Source organism: Gavia stellata, chromosome 4, assembly GCF_030936135.1.
Source record: "Gavia stellata isolate bGavSte3 chromosome 4, bGavSte3.hap2, whole genome shotgun sequence".
In the NCBI taxonomy this organism is placed as follows: Eukaryota; Metazoa; Chordata; class Aves; order Gaviiformes; family Gaviidae; genus Gavia; species Gavia stellata.
The window spans coordinates 12489136-12496747 of record NC_082597.1 but is presented as its reverse complement, the minus strand read 5'-3'; positions in this window follow the sequence as shown (position 1 = coordinate 12496747).

Genomic DNA, 7612 nt, shown 5'->3' with positions numbered 1-7612 from the left:
CTATCAAAATATTTTATTTCAACAAAACAAACAGTTTTGTCTGAGCTTAGAAACTTTTAAGTTCTAATATGTGAAATTAGAAAAATAAAAATGGTTTTGAAAGGGAGAAAATGGATGTTATTTAGTCGGGAAATGTACCTGTCCTTCATTTAATTCCCTTTCCTTTGAGCCTGGCCACTTTCACCTTGTTTCTCTAGTTCCTGTTCTCTGAAGCTCCAAAATTGTTACACAAGTATTTTCTCTGCCTCATGTGCTTTTCAGAGGGAGATTTATTTAGAATTTCAGATTACTTATAGTATGAAAAACACTGGCTGTGAATGAGCTCTAGGTAAATGATTGTTTATTCCAAAGAAGAGGTGTAATGTATTTTATTAAGATGTAGCTGTCATTTTACTTTCATGTTAAGTTCTACTTGCAGTCTCTCTCTATTTAACTAATGGCTTCTTTTTTTTCAATGGAAGAAACCCTGTTTTTTCTAACTGTTCTCTATTCTAAGCACTGAATTGAAGCACATTAGATTAAACGACAAGACAGATTATTCAACAGGGTCATTATTGATCCCATGTAAAATCAAAACAAGGAAAGACAGAAGAAAACAAACTTAGACATTGACACACACATATACATAAAAATTCAGTGGAAATTCTCAAAGAGCCAACATATAAACTAACTGCTAATTGCTATTCTATCGCTAATACAATATATAGTGAACATCAGTTTTAAGCAAAACTCTTAAACAAGGTTTGTATTGGCTTTCCAATAATAGCGCAATAAGGGAGAAAAAAGTTACCAGATCAAACTAAGCACGAAGAAAAAATATCCCCTATAGTACGTCATGTTATTGATGTTAAGCAGAACAATCCACTAACTTTTAATTCATGGTGAGCTTCGATCAAAACTCAGTGGCATGACGTGATCCACCTATAACTACAGCGGGTGTAGCTCACAAACCAACTAACTGCCTGTTTTACAGGGAAAAAATACACTTAAGAGAGACATTAAGGTTTCCTTTTTACAAATCTCTATTCCTAATAGGAATGAACATGATGTCCCCTTAAGCTGTAGTTCTTTAGCACAGCTTCAATCAACGCACACAACTTGGAAAAAACATCCTCAGCTCTACTATGTTCTTTCCCCTCATAAACTGGATAGAGTATCAGTCCATCTCATTCCTCTCTACACATCCTGCTATCGCAAAAACAGCCACTGAACAGTGCTGCGAGGTAGCACATTGTAGTTTTGTACCTTTTGAGTAAGATCCCAGGTGAATGCATCTCCTGCCTGTATTATTTCATTTTACAGCTTTTTGCTCCTGTGTGGACAGGATTTGCACCCATGGGTAAACACAGAGCTTTTGATCAATGCATGTTCAGCATGTAAGTGCCCTTGGATCTTAGGTCTCAGATGATCCTCCTAAGGGCTTCTTCAGAATTTATTATTTGTTTTTAATGGACAGTACCAAGGATAAGAAACTTTCAAAATGCTCATGATCAGAGTCTCACTGTCCTATGATTTATATGCCATTCCTATGCTTTTAACATATTATAGAACAGAGCTGTACTTATGGCAGGTTTTCTACAATGTTATAGAAAGTGGTTTTCGGACAGGCAATGTATCTTATAGATATACATTATAAGGAGGGTATATTATCTTTTCTGAGTGTCTTGCAACCTTCATTGACGCTAATAAGATTTACATGTCCCAGTGGATGAAAGAATGGACTGCAGAGTCTTTAATTCAATTTATTAGAATGAGTGGCTGACTCAGAGTTGAGAAGGAGCATGACCTTTCCACATCAGTTGTTTGCTCCTAGGACCAATGTAGAAAAACTCCTTGTAATCCCCAGGGAGAAAAATATTCTTTGGGTGTTTCCTGAGTGGCCTTTCTGACCATTTTGGCCCCAGTACAGTGGCTCTACAGTACAGCAGTTTCACTTGGTTAAACGGTTCTTTTCACGTTCTCAGTGACATGTTTTTGCTAAATCAGGGCCTTGGGAAGTGTTTCATCTTCAAAGATAGAGCAGTGCAAAAGTAAATACATCACAGGATGACTTGTTTCCTTCTCTAAGACTTTGTTTATTGCCAGTTCTCAAGGGAAGAGTTAAGATTTTTTTTCATCTCATGTTAAAAGGAGTCAAACATTGGAACAGGTTGCCCAGAGAAGTTGTGGATGCCCCATTCCTGGAAGTGTTCAAGGCCAGGTTGGATGGGGCTTTGAGCAACCTGATCTAGCGGAAGATATCCCTGCCCATGGCAAGAGGGGTGGAACTAGCTGATCTTTAAAGGTCCCTTCCAACCCAAAGGGTTGATTCTATGATCCTTAATCCCTCTGAATGCTTCCTGGGATGAGATGCAGGAAAACAGAAGAATGAATGGGGATGCAGTAAAAGCAAACATTTAGTTAAAAGAGAAAAGAGGAAGAAGACGGACAGAAACTGAGGAAAGGGAAATCTAGAATGCGTGTAGAGATATCTTGTCGCCAAAGTGGTCTGTATCCCAGATAAGACCTCACTAATGTTTCACTTGTAACTTGAATTTCAGAAAAGGTGAAAGTAGTCAAGGTCTAGTCTATTTCTTGAAATTGTAGGAATAATAAATATTAGTAATCAATCAGACATAAAAAACCCCGCCCTAGTGTCCTGGCTTATATAGAAACCCTCTTAGCAATGTTTAAGGTTGACGCGTAGTGCTTCATGCCCTTTATGTAAGAGAGGAACACCCCATCAGTACAAGTTCAGTGCATGAACAAAATTATCTTATGCAGCCAATCAAGCTGGATTTGCAGTGCTATAGAAAGCAATGCTGCTCTGCGAGGTTTTGGATGCCAGTTTCAAATTAAAGTAAAGATGGGTCACTCAAACATTCACAGACTATCAAAGCCACATGTACAATATTGTAACGATGGTACAAACTAAAAACAACTTAATGGCAATGCACTGAAAGCTGGCAGCTTTTGAGCATTTTCCATTGGTTAATGCTGCCTGTTGAAGAGTTTGCAAAGTAAGCAAAAGCAATAATGTTCTTTACAACAAATCCTTTCTTTTCTCTTTTTCTATCTTCAAGAGTCCATACACACAATAAATGCTGAAGAAACTTAGGAAATGGAATATAAAGAATCAGAATTGTAGTTCTGAATTGAGAATCTCAAAGAGAGTTAAGAAGAGGTGTTGATGTCAAACGCAGAAAATCTTTTGTCATTTTCTCCCACTGGAGTTCATGCATTCCTGGAGATCATCTAAAGTACAAGGGCAGGGATGAGATTAACAGTTTGATACCACTAATACCCCTGAGTATTTGTATATGCCACATATGCTGTACTTAAGCAGCCTGTTAAGGGCAAAGGAAGGACCACATCTTCTAGCGGAAGCCAAAATTTTATTGTTAACCTAATGTAAATATTTGACTGCATAACCAAAATACAGAAAACACTTAATGTTAGTTAGTTTAAATGCAATTTAAATTTTCCAGATTAAAAAAAAAAATCTCATCAACAATATTATAGTTAAAAGTTGTAATAAAAACCTCGTCCTAGTATCTAATGCTTTTGCTCTGGTGCTACATTTACCTCTCCACTGCTTCTCCAGCTGCTAATGCTGATGGTTTTTGTCTGAAGGAAGAGGTGTGACAGCAAGGTGTCCTCCTGAGATACTTCCTGGGAGGAGTATGATGTTCATGGCAGGGTTTTCTTCTCCTCTTTGCTAGGACGAGCATGATGTTGATATTGATGCCTGCTTCCTCTTCGCTCTAGGGGCCACTTGGGCCCATTTCTGTATGTTTGTTAACATGCTTTAGACCCTGATTTTTCTTCCTTGGTCCACAACTTTTATGTTGCACCTAAAGTTACTATTTATGGTAGGGTTTATACACATAAGACGCTTTTTTGTTATGCCTACAACTGGTTTTACCCAGCTCCTAGGTTTGCGTTGCCCTCATTGGTGAGTTACCAATAGCCCTGGGACATCTGTTACTATCTTACACTCAAACCTTCTCAGCCACCACTATCGCACCATAACTTTACTTCCTTATGCTTCATCATTAGTCTAGGGTCACAGATAGTTCATTCTACACAGCTGAATTACTTGTTATTCCTATTTGTATAAAAACTTTTAAAAACAGGCATTACACCAATTATACAAAGCTAAGCAAAACTAAAACAAAAAAGGTAAGAGCCACCTGCTCATTAGACAATTGCTGATGCAGATAAACAAGCTGAAACAAAGCTCCAAGCCAGTGGAGACTAGTCCAGACAAAACCTGACAAGCCCTCCGGCCTGTGTTAACTTCACACAAAGCTTGTGGCTTGTTACCAGCAACAGCAATACTGCATTTACTAATGCATGGAGCTACACAGGGCACTCAAGTAAGAAGGAGAAGAGATTCCAAGAGATCTGGTCCTTTTTTTACTATTTAATGATTAATTTCACATCTCTAAAACATACAGTACTTGGACTGAAAGTTAGGGTGACAGCTGATGATAGGATTAGGGTTTGGACAAGAGCAGTTTCAAGAAAGCTAAATTCTCAATGCATCACTGAGAAAAAGGAAAAGGGCTTATCTTGGTTTAAAGTGCTACTTTACCTTCTGTCATTCACTTCTCAAGGACTGGACCTGATTTCTAGAATACGGTAGATTTAGAACTAGGAGTAGGGCTAGAATTTGGAAAAGGGCGGGCTGAGGAGCCCAGGTTCCTGCTGCACCTTGGAGGTCCCCTGGAGCTGGGAAAAGGACTCATACCATTTTCTTCAAACTTACTTTTCCTTAACCCCTTGTTGACTCTTGTCTCATGCCTACCTTTACATCTTGAAATGAGGTAGGACCAAGATCAGGGTTACAACTAGGGTTTTGGAAAGTACAGGCTCATAAGCCCAGGTTCCTGCTGCAATTCGGAGGTCCCTGAGTGTACAGAATAGGTTTCAAACTGTTGGAAGACACCTTTTCTTCATCATTCTCTGCTCATGGGATCAACTTCATTTCTAGCTAAGGCAAAAACTGCAGTTAGGGTCAGGGATTGGGGAAGTTGTTTTCTATTATTTAGTGCCTTTTCTATGGCAAGTGCAGGCACATCCCTGGCAAGCCTTTTGGAAACCTCTGGCTATCTTTTCTCTGGAAGTCATGTTTTATGTTTCTATCCGCTCTCAAAGATTTCTTTCCCTTGTGAATAATAACCTGTTTTCAAGAAAAATGGGAAGAGGGTTTTTCTGTGTGTACATGGAGAGAAAAGTATAAGTCTACCATGCACGAAAAACACATGGCAAGTATCACGGCCTTCCCTCTTCCTCCCCTCCCCAAATACAGCCTGCTCACTGTAGTCCTCCTCACACCTCACTTTTTGGCCCTCCCTGGGAATGCCAGCACAGTTCGGGTCCCAGCAGGCCTATGGCAGGGTCAGGCCTCAGCGCCAGATGTGTGTCAGTGGAGGTCGGGCACTGCCAGCCACAGGCTGGTGCCTCAATTTAGGTGCTCAGTGACTCCGCAAAGTAAGTTCGGAGATATTTAATGAATTTAAAGGATTAGCCAGCCTTGAGGAGAGAGCGATCCAGCTCACCCTCTGGGGTAATCCAGGCCAAACGGGATATAGGTGACCTGGATTACACGCCACGTAGTATGGGGAACATGCCAAGTTCCCTAAAACAATGAAAATGGACACCTCATCTCTCTCCCCGCGCTTTCCCTGCCTCCCTCAGCCAACCGAGCTCTGTGTCTGTGTCTAGGAAGGCGTCAGAGGGGTGCCGAGGCCGCCCTCCCCGGCCCCGCCTGGCCGCTTGGACCCGGCCTGGCCCCGCCCGGAACAGGCCCCCCGGACCTGCTGGCGGCGGCGGCCCTTGGGCGCAGCGGTGCCACTGCGGCACCTGGCGGCTGCGCCTGGCGCCGCTCACGGGCGCCGGCGAGGCGGCCCCAGGGGAGGGCGGTCGCCCCTGCGGCGGGCCCGGGGGCCGCCCTTCCGCCCGCTCCTCCCGGATCGGGATTATTTGGGATCTAGCCGCCGGTTCTGAGCGGTCTGTCCCCGGCAGAGCGCCGCCGCACACCTGCGTGCAGCGCTGGGTGCAGGCGCCCGGCCCACCCGCGCTCCCCGCGCCCGGTGTGCCGGTTTCGCTGGAGCCGGAGGCGCGGCTGGGCTGGGGGAGCCCCGCGCGCTGCCCTGTCCTGACAGCTGGGCCCGCCAGCCCCCGGGGGAGCCCGGGCACCACCCGCAGACCTTTCTCGTGGAGGGTGACAAAGCCTAGAGCTCACTGAGGTTGCCAGAAACTCGGGCAAACTTAGGCCGGCCCCACACCTTAAAGCATGAGTATGAAAACCAGTATCTGTACAGTCTTACCTGTGTTAACTTCAGGCTGCAGAGTAAAGTCTGTCCGATTTCTTAGGCGATTGCACGAAGAATGTGTTTGAGAGATGTGTTTGCCTATAGATTTGTTTCTTAAAAATCCAGGCGTTTATTCTGCCATCAGGGATCCAGAAATTAATGTTAATTCCACTATAGCTCAAATTATTCGTTTTAAATTAGATTTATTGCTGGAAATGAATCCAGAAACCTTACCACTGGAAATCCATTATGTTCAATACAAACAAGGAATTATTCAAGTGAAGCATTACAGCTCAGGCAGCGATAGAAATCCCGACAGTGCAAAATGTATTTTATCTCTCCACTTCTGCTGGGGGACCTGCAGGCACCGATGACCTTGCGCATGTGGACAGCTTGCAGGACTCTGTTGTTCAGTGACCAAGTTGCCTGTTCTAGTGGTTTCAAGAATTAGATTAACCAGAACGCCGTGAGTATATGGTAAAAATTAGATTGAAATGTCTTTTAAAAAAAAGAAAATGAAACATTTTATCAGTGATCAGATTTCAAAAGTGAGTGTTCTTTCAAGACCAAGTTTCAAAGTTCAGTATAATATATTTAGAACTCCCATTTTGTTTGACATCATAGTTAAGTATTTTCTGTAGTTATAGCCACAGTAAATCAGGAGGAGTTAAAGGGGAGCAGTTCTTCATTAGGACGTTCTTTGCATAGAGAATAGATCTGTGCCAAACTCCTGAGGCTGTTTTTGCCACAAGGACTGGTGGGTTTACATCTGCTCTGCATTTGTGGAAATGACTGTTGCAATCACAGGGTACTGGAGAAGCTGTCCAGTAGCAGGAATATTAATTATTATCAAAAAAAGTCGTCTTTTAATTGTTAAAAAAAAAGTTTCAACTTGCCTTTATGGCCTATGCAGGAACTGACACTTACTGTAACATTTTATGCTCCCTCAGGGATTCAAAAAACTTGCCTCCCTCTTACTGTGTTGGGTTTTTTTCCAAACTGGATAACAGCAGTTGTGAATTTTATACATGTGCAGTTTTTATGTATGTATCCCTCAGCTCTTCTAACAAAACAGTATAATTAAACATTCAAATATTTATGTGTATGCAAGTGTATGCACTGCTCTTTGTCATAAATCTGTTAAGTCTGGAGGGTTTGCTTTTGTTGGATTAATGGTATATCATTTTTAGTTGTGTATGTAACGTGAAAACAAAAGAGTACTGAATGGAAATTGTCTATTGATACTGTTTAATGCTATTGCTTTCTTAAGGCTTCAAATATAAATAAAAGTCAGTTATCTGTTACATATTACT